The 12,732-nt window shown below is 35.9% G+C and overlaps 1 protein-coding gene across 2 annotated transcripts in view; it reads right to left on the bottom strand.

The window, feature by feature from the left end:
• The window catches only part of LOC118741345 (cell wall protein DAN4), a 108,368-nt gene that overhangs the window by 64,940 nt on the left and 30,696 nt on the right, over nt 1-12,732 (bottom strand). The window lies entirely within an intron of this gene.

Here is a 12,732-nt window from a genome sequence, read left to right as displayed (position 1 = left end):
TTCCGCAAAAAGAATTATCGAAATCGGTTGACGTGGTCCAAAGTTATATAAAAAAAAAAAAAATATTCCGACGAACTGATAACCTCCTCCTTTTTTGGAAGTCGGTTAAAAAAAAGATATTCTATTAACGTCCAAATGCGACGATCCCCCGCTATTAGAATTTCGAAACGCAAAATTTTTTTGTTTTCGCTGCACCCTAGTGCATACGCTCCAGCTTAAAAAATTATCATGGTGTGATGATTGCTGGAAGGATGGTTTCAATTAAAATAATCTTGGTTGGAAACGTTTAGTATTTATTCGAATAATTTTAATACTCTTTTGTGAAACAAATTTACATAATTTGCGAGTCTTGCATGGCTGTATAATGAAAAGATAAATCTTGCTGAGTGCAAACTCGCTGCAACCTGTCAAATTAACTTAGAACCAATGGCTACAGGTGGAAAAAAACCTTCATGCATACCTTCAGCGGCAGTTTTTACTTTGCTCTCTGATGTCTGGGTGAATACATTTTGCATAAAAATGCGCAAATAATTTAATTTAAGTCCAGTGAAATTTGCTACCTAAATTTAATCAATTAAATGTCAGTGACATCTATTGGAGGCTTAACCGCAGTTCATTAAATTTCCATGCACTGAGTGACACGCCGCGTCCGAATCATTGACGCGCCTTGCATTGATTTCAAAATCTCTTTTCATTTCGTATTGAACCATTTCGCTAACAAACGGTGTATGTAAATGCAATTAGATGTAGAAGGCAATGAAATGCAGCGGAAGGACAAATGCAATTAATTCAATGGAACAAGTGAATGGCGAGATAAAACCCAATCATTGTGGGTGCAAAACCGATGCCACTGCAAAGCCTTTGATTCGCATTGAATGACACTTGCAGTGAAGGGTAGGCTGAAGAGTTGCAGGCAACCGGAGGCAAGCGACATGGAGGTGAGAAGCTGATTAGGGCGCGGCTAAACCGATTATTCGGTGAATGTATGTGTGCGCCAGGTGAATTTGTGGGCGGGTTGCTGCTAATTAACTGTTGAACGTTCGCTTGCAAAGACTTTGTTCGTGGTGCATTATTATTTGCTTTAATTATTGTTTTTGGTTATGCGATTTATTTTTGCAATCACTTTATCAATATCAATGTACCTATTAATACCGCATTGGAGTTATTGAATAGCAATTAAACAAATTAAAACAATCCAGCATTTGATTCGGTTTCAAAAGGGGAAAAAGAAAGGATAGCAAAACAATGCACAAAAAACGTAAAACGGGAGTAACTCTAAGTAGCTGCGTATGCAAAGGAACGCGAATCGGTTTTAATTACGCTCATTGATTTACTCGCAATGAGTTGTGAAAACAATTATGCCACTATTCGCTTAATTAGCGCTTTATAAATGCTTTCTTGATTCACCGTTGTTGAAATTTTAAATATGTTGAAGGTATTGAAGCCATTGACTATCAAAAGCTCATTAATTCTAATTCAACCAATTAAATAAATACATTCAAGTCGTTAAGCGATTTATATTTTCAGTATTAATTTTCAAAATTATACGCACAAGCCGTATCGTGATGAATAATAATGATAAATGGATATTTTTTTATTACATTAATGACAACAAATGATTCACAGCAGCTAATAATATTCTGGATGTGGCTTGAAAATGAGATGTACTTTCATTCAAGTTTTCATATACATAAATTATGAGGTATTTGTAGCATTTTTGAGCGATGATAAAATAGGCGCCACAGCGAATACGAGTAAGTACGTATGTATGTATGCGAGTATTTTTCGTTCATATGTACGTAAAAAGGTGAAGCATTTTTTTTTCTAAAAATTTATATCAGGGACCGAGAACAAAAATTGTGATCGAAACTAAATGTCGTTCTCGTAGTTTTGTTCCCAACAATGCTTAAAACCTCAAAAGGAAATTAGAGCAAAACCTTCAAGAGTGTTTTCCCAAAAACGAAAGTGAGCACAAAACTGTCGAGAACGTTCGCAACGGGAATTATATAAGAACAAAACACTATGCAACGTTCCACCGGAACGTTCTGGCAAAAACAAGATGGGAACAAAAGTCTCTAAGGAGTTTTCTCCCGAAGACGCATTTGGGAACTAAGGACTCAGAGACTTTCTCACAGAGAATGAAATGGGAACAAATCTTCTTTGAACTCTTCGTGATGAATGGAAGCGAGAACAACATTTTTCTGGCAGCGTTCCATTAGTTTGATATGTTTATATTAAAATAAATCAAAGAAGAACTGAATCATAATTATGTTAACTAAGTCGACGACTTAAGACTTAAGACAGAAACTTTTCTTGCAAAGAAAATGAAATATTATTCCATAAATGGACAGATCACCATGATGATAGATAAATGACCTAAGAGTTGAAATGATCCAGCTTTCCTCTGACTTAGAACTAACAATCGTGGTTCTCAATGAAACGATTTTTGATCCTAACACGCAGAAGCCCCTCTCATTCTTAGCGTTAAGTTCTCAAAACGTTTGTTCTCGTACTCTTCGCTAGAAAATGTTCTTGATACTTTCGTTCTCATTTTGTTCTCATTGAAAATGTTCCCGAAAGTTTTGTTCTCATTATGTTCTCATTCAAACTGCTCTCAATACTTTTGTTCCCGTTTGGTGCTTTTGTTCTTGACGTTCTTGACATTACATTTTGTTCTCATGCAGTAATAGGCCAAAACCGGAAAGCGTTCTCGATCCTTGCTCTAAAATGATGATAAATTAATAAATAAATAAATATAAAAGAGGGCCAATCTGGTATTTATAATACGCTTAGACGCTTGGTATTTTGAGAAAATTTCAAGTTTTTTAAGGAAAAAAATAAACAAACCCATACTTTCGAATTAAATTTATTCAAAAGTAATTTGTTCAATAAAGACTTGTTTTCACCAAGTGAAATTTAACGACATTTGTCGTCAAATAAGTGAAAGCACATTGTCACGTGGGATTAAAAAGCGGTTTGTCGATTGGTTACGATCAGGATATATCTTTTGGCGCGTTAGGTATTCATACCTTTACCAATGATACCAAATATATGTAAAAATTTTTGCGCCAAAATATGACATAGTTATAAGCAGCCTTAAGATATAGCATCTTGCCTTTTAAACAAAAATTAAGCGATCACTTTTCCATTTTAGGAGCATTTTAAAGAATTGCTAAAAGGTCCTGAAGCGATTTGAAGTCTAAAAAAGTTCTTGAAAAAGTATTAAAAGATTCCGGAAATACCAAAAATCAAAAAAAACACAGCTTTCTTCCCGTTTTGGAACTATTCAACTTCAAACACTTGCTCCGACCCTCAAAATTTTTCTGCCGGCCGACGTAGCCGGGTAGCTAGCGGTGCGTACTATCACAAATCGCAAGAGCTTTTCCAACAGCAGTCGCACCTCAGCAGGCAATGTCAGTTCCACAAATGTATTTTCGCCTTAAAAAACCTTTTTATAAAACCATTTCCCATTGGGAGGTTGCAAATTTGATGAGAAGCTCGGCCAAAAACGTAAAAAAAAAATTGAGCGCTAATATTTTGTTCAGAAACTATAGCTAATAGTAATTCATCCTATCAGATATGACACTAGATATACAAACTGAGTCCAGGCTGGCTCGTGACTTGAAATCGCGCAAGATCTTTGAAAGCAGGTCATCTTCTCAGTCGTTGCCCACCTTAGGATAGATCCATAGTGTTTGGTGTTAACCTTTAAAGCATGCGATTCCTCATTGCACACTACTACCAGATTGCAAGATTTTTCTTCTCTGTATGTTATCACGATCAGTACCTAAGACAATCGAGACCAAGATAACTAAATAAGCGGTAAGTTCTGCTGCTTCTGCTTGCAAGCGTTGCTAGAAGCCATCCCTGCGTCGAAAAGGAAAACAAATCTTAAGACACGATTGCCCAATAAATAAGTACTTTCCATGTAAAATTTGGAATCCCATAATTGCTTTTTTTTTCATTTTTGTCTCTGCAATGCCTAGTCGAATTTCACAATTAGTACACAAGCAATGCCATTTATTGTGGCTATTTTGTATATTAAAGCCTTTGAAATATTTTAATTACGAGTACATGTATGTGTGTATGTACATACATATATAAGCTTGAGCAAACAAATCTTCGTTCTCCAACACACCATTCGTTGATTGAAATTTTTTGTTCAGTTCCTTTTATGTATGTACGTGTAATTGGGTATTAAAATAGTTCATCCTCCACACATTTAATGCTAAAAATAACAATCAGACACACTTCACAAAAGCTTGTAAAAGCCTTAAAATGTCTCGCATGTCTAAAATAATTTGCCACTGGAATTTCTGCACCAAAGGCAGTTAACAAAGAAATGAGCAAACAATAAAAACAATACGAATCTAATATGCAATGCAGCAGCAGCAAAGGAAATGGCTGTCTAAAAATAGTGCGACAGTAATGAGCAGGAGAGGCTGCTACTGGGCTTGCTGCTTGGTAATAAAACCGAAGCCGGGTTTATTACAAAAAAAAAGAGCTCCACATCAGTGCAGCAGCAGCAGCTGCCGAACAAACTAGCAATCTAAGTGCGGCCAACAGGCACTCAACTGTCAGCAAGTTAGCATTAAGAACGAGTAGAGCCAACAAATCGCACCCGATTAAGCTGGGCAGTGGAATGATGGCTAGACAGCCCCACAGAAAGGTATGGGAGCGAATGCTGCTGCTGCATGCAGCGCTGATTGACGCACGGAGTGACAGCAGAATCTGCGCGCCTAAAACAAAAAAAAAACAAAAACAAAAAAAAATCAGGAAAAAACAAAGCAAAACAGGGGAACAATAAACTTTAGTATCTCCATATGCCATTTAGTCAGCAGCCGCAAGCAAGCAACAGGAATGGAGTAGGAAGAATTATAAAGCAGCAGCAGGAAAAAGCAAAAACCGTAAAAAGCGGTGGGCAAAAATTAATCGAAGATGAATCAACATTCTCTGCGGTCAACGCCCCGCTTGCAGTTGTATCAATTTTGTGCTGCGCTTTAGGTTGCTGCTAATGTTGCCAGACTACAGTTTTTTAGACAAGTTTACAGTTGTTTAAATAACTTTCTAGTATAAATTAAATATTTTTCAAAAATTTCCGATTTGCACGAATAAATTAAAACTTTTATTTCGCTTTTCGGTAAGTCTATTTTTAAGATAAAGCAAGATGATGAAGGGCGACGTTTTCTTATTTGAAAAAAAAAATAAATAATGGCTTCAGCTGTCCTTTGCATTCCAGTCGCCATAGCAAATGTGGAAAAAATATTTGCCACAATAAATATAATAGAAATTCCATCACTCTCTAGTACTTTGAGAAGTAAAAATTTTTTAGAAAAATAAATGCTTCAGGAAGTGCTAATCTTGAGGAAGTACTAAGTCGAATCAAGTGCACAAAAAACAAAAAAAAAAACAATTTACGAAAAATAATGAAACTTAATTTATTTAAAACCAAATATTATTTAAATTAACCGTTTTATAAATTCTATTTTTCCTCAGTATAATCGGTTTATGGTACTTTATTTTAAATGAATAGTTTTGTGTCATTTATGCTTTTTTGCAGGCTGCAGTTTTTTTTGGCCGAAAATAAATTTCTTTGGAAATTTACTGTTTTTTGAAAAAAAAACTCTGGCAACACTGGTTACTGCAAAACAGTCAGGCATACATACATACATACATACTTGCTCCTATGGTGATGCATAGTTACCTACCAGCCTGTTGTTGTTTTGGAAAGGAATGTGCCTGGTGCATATTGTTGTTATAGTTTTTTTCGTGTTTGCGTTTGCCATCGCTTGGTCGAACATTAAACGCTAGCACGATGCACATAAATAAATTGCCATGGCCTCTTAAGCGGGACCAGCCCACCAACCAACTACGGAGCAAGTCGAGTGGCAAGAAGCAATGCAAGCAAAAGATAACCACCTGAATTAGCAGCACAGCAACAAGCTATTAAAAAGAGCTTAAAAAAAAAATGAATAATAATAAAGTAGGCAGGCAGAAAAATTGAAAAAAAAGAAATTAAACAAAAACACCAGCGGCTAATGGTGCACAAAAAAAAAGAAAACTCCATTCATTGCTTGGCACGGCATTCGCCAGTGATTCATTCGCATTCGCTCCTTCGTGTCTGCCTTGTCATGTTGCTAAGCTGTGCTTTGCAGAAATCTATCTACCCTGCAGGGAGTGAGTGACGTTTGCTTATACCTAACACTTTAGTCTGTTTACGCGAACACTAGTGCTAACTATTAACTGTGTATTTTGTTCGAAAAAAGCTAACTACTTTTGTGGGACGATGGCTGTAAAAAAGTCAGATTTGTATACCTTTGCCTTACATGCCAACTAACTTGTAACTAACTACTTTTGTACATAAAATAGCAATAACAATAATATTTTGTATTTTTTTTTTTAATTTTTATAAATTTTTTGTTTTTTAATTTTTGTATATTTTTATCTGTCGTAGACGCTCGTCAATACTGCTGGACTCCTCGGCATGTCAGACTCGATTCTGGATAGCCGAAAAAAGTTCAGCCAACTACAGTGTCCAGAAAAAAAGTAGCTCTGTTGGCTCGCCTTTGCTCACTTACAAACACAAACACAAACACAATTACAGGCACAACATGCAAAATGATCACAGCAAAGAAAAAGGATTTCTCCGAAGAAAATTGGCACTTTTGTAGTTTTCGCTTTTACATCGATTGAAATTCATTTCCTAAGTATAAGGACAAACTGTAAATTATGATACTACATATATATGTACTAGAGTCCAGCGCAATTGTATTTGCCGCATTTCATTCAATAAGTACTCCTTGCATTGTACTCTACTCCCAACACATTGTTACTTTTTTTCCGCATACATACACTACTTGGCGTTGAGAGAGTAAATACTTGACGTACTTGCTATTACTCCACCAAAGTACGTACTCTACTTTCCCTCATCGCGTACGAGAGATATTTGCTGCTGCCAAAAGGGAGTAGCAAATCTACTCTCTGTATACTTGTAGTACGGTAAGTACTTGCGTATTAAATTTCAATTCTGGTTGTTAGCCTACTAGTTGATATCGTTTGCAGCGCTGGTCAGTGAAATTGAAAGAGTAAAAATAGAATATGGAAATCGACGATGTAAGGAAATGTTTACGGCCTTATTTATAAAAAATAACGTAGATTTAGACAGTTGTTTAATGTGACATTTTCATAAAACTTTTGTATTCAAGCAGCTTTTTAAATCTATGTATGTACTTAAATTTTTATGAAAGTATTATTTCTCGTCTCTAATTTTCTATAAAACTATTTGCAGTCATTAACCAACAAATAAGTTGCCAAAAACAATAACTTAAGCAATGCTGCTATACGAAATAAAATTATTAGTGGCAAATCAAAGTTTTGAAAAGTGCCGATTTTCACATTCGATAGTTGGACATGGTAGCGACGAGATGTACGATCATTTTTTTCTTAAGAGCTGCATACTGATTTAAGAAATTTTTTATAGAAGAAAATTTATTTTCCATTTATTGTGCGTAATTTTATATGAATTTTTAGTTTTTCTTGAGAGTCTTTACAAATAAAAAAAAATTCGGAATATGTACATACATATGTACATACATACGCAGCCATATAACTTGATTTCAAGAGAAACGAATTTTCATTTGGCACGTTCAGAAGGCGAAACAGCTCAGTAACTGGTGCGATTGCACCTTCTGAACGTGTTGTTGCGTACTTCTGATCAACTGAATAGTTGCGTGTTGGATGATCGTAATATTTTTCTGATCATTTGAGACAACATGTTGGTGTGTACCTTTGAGAGTTGAATTTGACAGCTAATGTATGAAGTCGTTCAAAAGACGCATAACGATCACTGATTTTGTTTAGCAACGGTTGCGCTCAACTGCTGCGCATTCTGAACCCACCTATTGATAACTTTTTTTTTTGATAACACTGCGACAGCTCAAATTGGTATTGAGTAAACCCAAATGCAAGATAGAGTTTTTGAATTTCATTGAGTTTTTTTAATAAATACTGAAATTAGAGGTGTATGAATGGCGAAAGAAAAACTTCATCCGATTTTTTTTAAATCGAAACTACATTTTAACATATGTACATATGTCCATGCATACATAAATATATTTAATATGAACCCATGGTTTCAATTCTACGCATATCGTCAGGGTTTTCCTCACAACTTGGTTTTGCTGCAGTGAAGCGACAGAACAAGTGACGAGAACAAATATATGCGGACACTTACATACGTATGCACATACGTACATATCTATGCACATACGTATCTATGCACATACGTATCTATGCACATATGTATGTATCTATGCACATACGTATCTATGCACATACATACATATGTACTTAGGTATGTATATCAGCATTTTAGTTGAAAGTACGTTTTGCTCGTCGCTCTCTTCATCGCTCCACTACATTCCTGTCCTTAGTTTTTTTCAGATACCACAAATGCGCGATCCAGAAAATTCTTCTATCATTCTTGCCACAAATGTATGTTTTCTTCGAAAATACTCAAGTACTTCCAGTAGAGTACTCTACTGTCAAATACCTTTTACTCGCAGTAGTTGCGGAAGGCAAAGTAAATACTCTACGCGTGTTGCTATTGATCGGTAGTTTACGTACGCTTGCTGAAACTGGTTTATGCTTACTCACAATTGACCCGAACGATGAAAGTAGGGGATGGAAAGTATTTGCGCGGCGATCGGATGTCTTGTTGGGCCGTTTAAATGGAATTGCGCAGGAGTCTAATATGTACATACATAAATACATATGTACATATATCTACATTGTATATTTCATTCTTCTTTACTTTGGTTGGTTTGGTCTTTGGTGCATATCCTTCATTTTTGCACTTTTTCTTTGAATTTTTTGTTGATTTTTTTGCGTTCCATGTCGACTTTTGCAAATATCTTCTAAGCAGCTTTTAGCACCATAGAGCTCGTACTGGATTTAAGGATAGCAGAGTGCCAAGCGGCGTCAAATTCCGATGCAAAAAAAATTCAAAAGATTGCAGCGACATAAATCAAAGGACATACCTAGCAACAAAAATACAAAAAGTGGCGATGCTTGCAGATTCGCACAGTTAAAGCATTAAACAAAAAGCTAAAACTTGTCACTACAAACAATTAAAATTTAGCCTGCGTTTATTTTAAAAAGTCAACTATTCTATTGAAGGTTACGCTAAACTAAATAAAAATTTTTAAGAAAATAACTAACTACAATTCACTGACATGCTGACCTTTAGCATCTGTTCTCGCACATTTTTGAAGATACTAAAATTTTTGTTTACATAATAGCTAATTAATCTACATACATATACATATGTACATATATGTTTATGTATGCATGATATTTCAAGTTCAACAACCCCCTATATTGTTTGTACATCTGTAAATATTGCCGATTATTCATTTGTGCAAACATAAGTTTTTATCGAATGTTGATATTATTATTAGCCCCTGAACTTGGCCACGCGTTCAAACCAGAAAATATGCAAACTATTTACAAAAATATTTAACTGGATAGTAATAATGCTTACAGACAGTCGCACAAAGCAATCGAGATTTACTGTTTATTTATATATTTGTAGGCCCACTTGATGTGTGTTGTTAAACCTAAATATTGCTAAAAAGTTTTTTTTCAGATTGGCGCTTACACAATATGTTAGTGCTTGGCCGAGGTTCTCCTCCGATTTGCGCCGTGCTCCTTGATGTTGTCACACAAAGGCGAGGGACTACAGTTGTACACCGATTCCCAACAGGTTTTTATTTTTTACGAGAAGCTGTTTTTAATGGCAGAAATACACCTGGAAGTATGCCGAGGGTAACCGATTTTAGAAAAAAACTTTGTATTTTCTTTGTTTTTGATGTTAGTCGGAAACTGGAATTATTTTCATAAACAAATTTTTGCATTGAATATTTACGAAAATATAGTTCATTCTATATTATAAACCATATGAATCAAAGTTTCACACTTTCACAAGTTCACAAAAATTTTCATAAAAACTTTAAATTTTTTCTTCAGAATTTCTTAAAAATTTTCGAATATTAGACTAATGGGGATCTCGTTTCTTCAAAAGAATGTTGCCCTTTTACGGTGCAAAATGTGTTTGACGTTACACTCAACCCTGTAAAAGGGCATATTTTTGCCTTCTTGCCCTTGTCCAGCCCACGCATTTCATAAATTATCGTTTTAGGCAATCATCTGATATTCAGGACAACCATCTCCGCTGACAAAGCTTCACAGGGCAGAAAATGTGCCTTTTTTGCCATACAAGAGTATGACATTTTAAGAAACGAACACACAATTTTCTCACCCTTTGCCTTTGATTTAGAATCGAACACGAAAAGAGGAAGGGGCAATCAAAATGCGACATTTTTTGGTAGAAACGAAAACACCATAAAATTAAAGGGGATAATTATATGAATAATGAATATTATATTAGAACAGGGGTACACTTTCATTTGTCGCCTAGTGTATATGAATACAACCTTATCTGTGATTGGCCCTAATTACCGGACTAATTGATATCTCTATTGCTTTGTGAATGTCATGATTTTTAGAGACCTATTATTTTAACTAAGTAGATTAGGTGAGCTGTTCAATGCGACCACATATGAACAGGAAATGCTCGCAGCTGTAGCTAAAAGAGCTTAGTTCTTTGATCTTACCCATGCGGCATCTTTTTACAAATTTTGTGGGGTTTCTGCCGGGAGTACCGCAACCACTAATCTACAGTCTACGCTTGGGAGTGCCAGCCGATAGTTTATGCTTTTTGCACTGAGTAAGCTAAGTTTTTTTAGTAGTTCGGACGTTACCAGTGCCATATTTTTCCCTTTTTGTAAGATAACTGTAATAGCGGCAAATGTGTGCCACTTTGACCGGTGATAGGACCACACGTTGCGATTTTTTGTGTCCAACAGTTTAGTTACCACCCATTTTAAAAATTTGCCACCAATGAAAATGTTAGAAACGAAATGTTGTTTGGTGCTCTTTTAAGGAGAAATCTGACTTTATATCTGATATGCTAACGCTGATCCAGAGATGTTAAAAATACTTGTAAAAAGTATTTAAATACAAATACATACGTTTTTTGACATGATCACGGACCGCTAACCGCCGATTTGACAGCATCGGTCATTCGATCACGTCATAAAAAACATTTTTGACTTTGCAATTTTGCAAAAACTCTCACTTGCTTGAACAAGTCAGTGATGGCTCTTTAGAAAACTCTTCTCTCATATTATGTTCAGGCGTACCCAGGCCCAGATCGATATCGAAAACTTCTAGGCAAGTACAAGAATTCGGTACTTAAAAGACAGATGCGCCCAATGTTTGCACGGCCAGCAGAGAGTCAACGCACGACTAGCAACACCTCTTCGAATGCCCCCTAAACCCCACTCATCTAATGATGGCGCTCTCTGTATGGACCAACACAGTTGGAGTCGCACACTTCCTGGGTCTTTCGTTAATTGAGTTTGGCGACAACGATGGAGGGACCAGCCGATATAGGCAGGGCTGAGTAACAGCTACAACAACCACAACAACAATAAAGCTAGCTGCCCTCGCTGGAATCAGTGGGCTTCTTAACGCTTCTTAATGCCATGCTTAGTAGAGTGACCCCGACATCGTAGGTAAAGCTGTAGGAGGCGAGTATTACAAATAAGTGATGCTAATGATGCTAGTGAGTGTCTGTTTGGGGCAACCACAATGACCTAACCTGAAGAGTAATCATACAAATTCATTTGTGAGCAATCTACGGAAAAGTTGCAACTGTTTAGTAAACTATTTATGCACTTCAATTAATTTTCATGTCATCTACTAAATTTATTTTAAAGGGGAATCAGAAAAGTATTACTTTATTGTGCCGGCATTTAGTTTAAATAGTTTACAATTTTTACAATAAATGCAATGTATGTAGTTGCCAAGTGAGTTTTCTAACGAATATTTAATTTCAACAATTTCAAGCAAATATAAAGTATAAAAAAAAATTCAAAATAAATAAATCGCAATTTTTTGTTTGCTTATTGAAAAATGCCACTTTTTAGTTGCATTCTTTCACCTTCTTCTTGACCCTGCTGCGATCGAACGCTAACGCAGCAGGCATGCACAGCCAAGTAAGTATTCATTAGCGAACCTTAGCACACACGCAAGTAGAAAATTTATGAAAAACATACCTTGATGAAGCCGTATTCGCAATTTCAAACACACATAAATATTTATGTGACTAAGTATAAGTTTATGTATGTATATGTAAGTGCATTCGTCCATATGTTGTGTGTATGTATGTATCTAAATGCGTGTGCCTTTGACCGACGCATATTTCTGCGTTCGCAATTTATCAGTATTTTTTTTTGTGGGCAGGTTTATGATTTTTTTTTTGCTAGAAATTATTCGCTCGACTGTCCCTCAGTTTTCGTCTATCTGTCTGCCTGGCTGTCTGCCTGACTTTCTGCCTGTTGTCGTCGCAGCTGTCCATCGCCACTCAGGAAACGTGACTAGGCTGGCTGATAAGGTATATGAGAGTACATACATACATACAATCAAACATATACATTACGGTGGTCCTTAAAAATTCAAATGAACGGGTTTTTTCAGTCTCACGCCCTCAGTGGGTAATGCCGCGGTCACAGATATCACATATAAATTTTGGTCCCGATTGGAGTCGGTTAAGGCTTGTCGCAAGGCCAGATGACTCTATGGGCTCAAAAAATTAAAAATATTTTTTTT

This window comes from Rhagoletis pomonella, unplaced genomic scaffold, assembly GCF_013731165.1.
Source record: "Rhagoletis pomonella isolate Grant_MI unplaced genomic scaffold, Rhpom_1.0 Rhpom_scaffold_00006, whole genome shotgun sequence".
NCBI classification, from domain to species: Eukaryota; Metazoa; Arthropoda; class Insecta; order Diptera; family Tephritidae; genus Rhagoletis; species Rhagoletis pomonella.
Note: the sequence above shows the minus strand (reverse complement) of the source record. Positions and strands in the feature narration are given on the sequence as shown.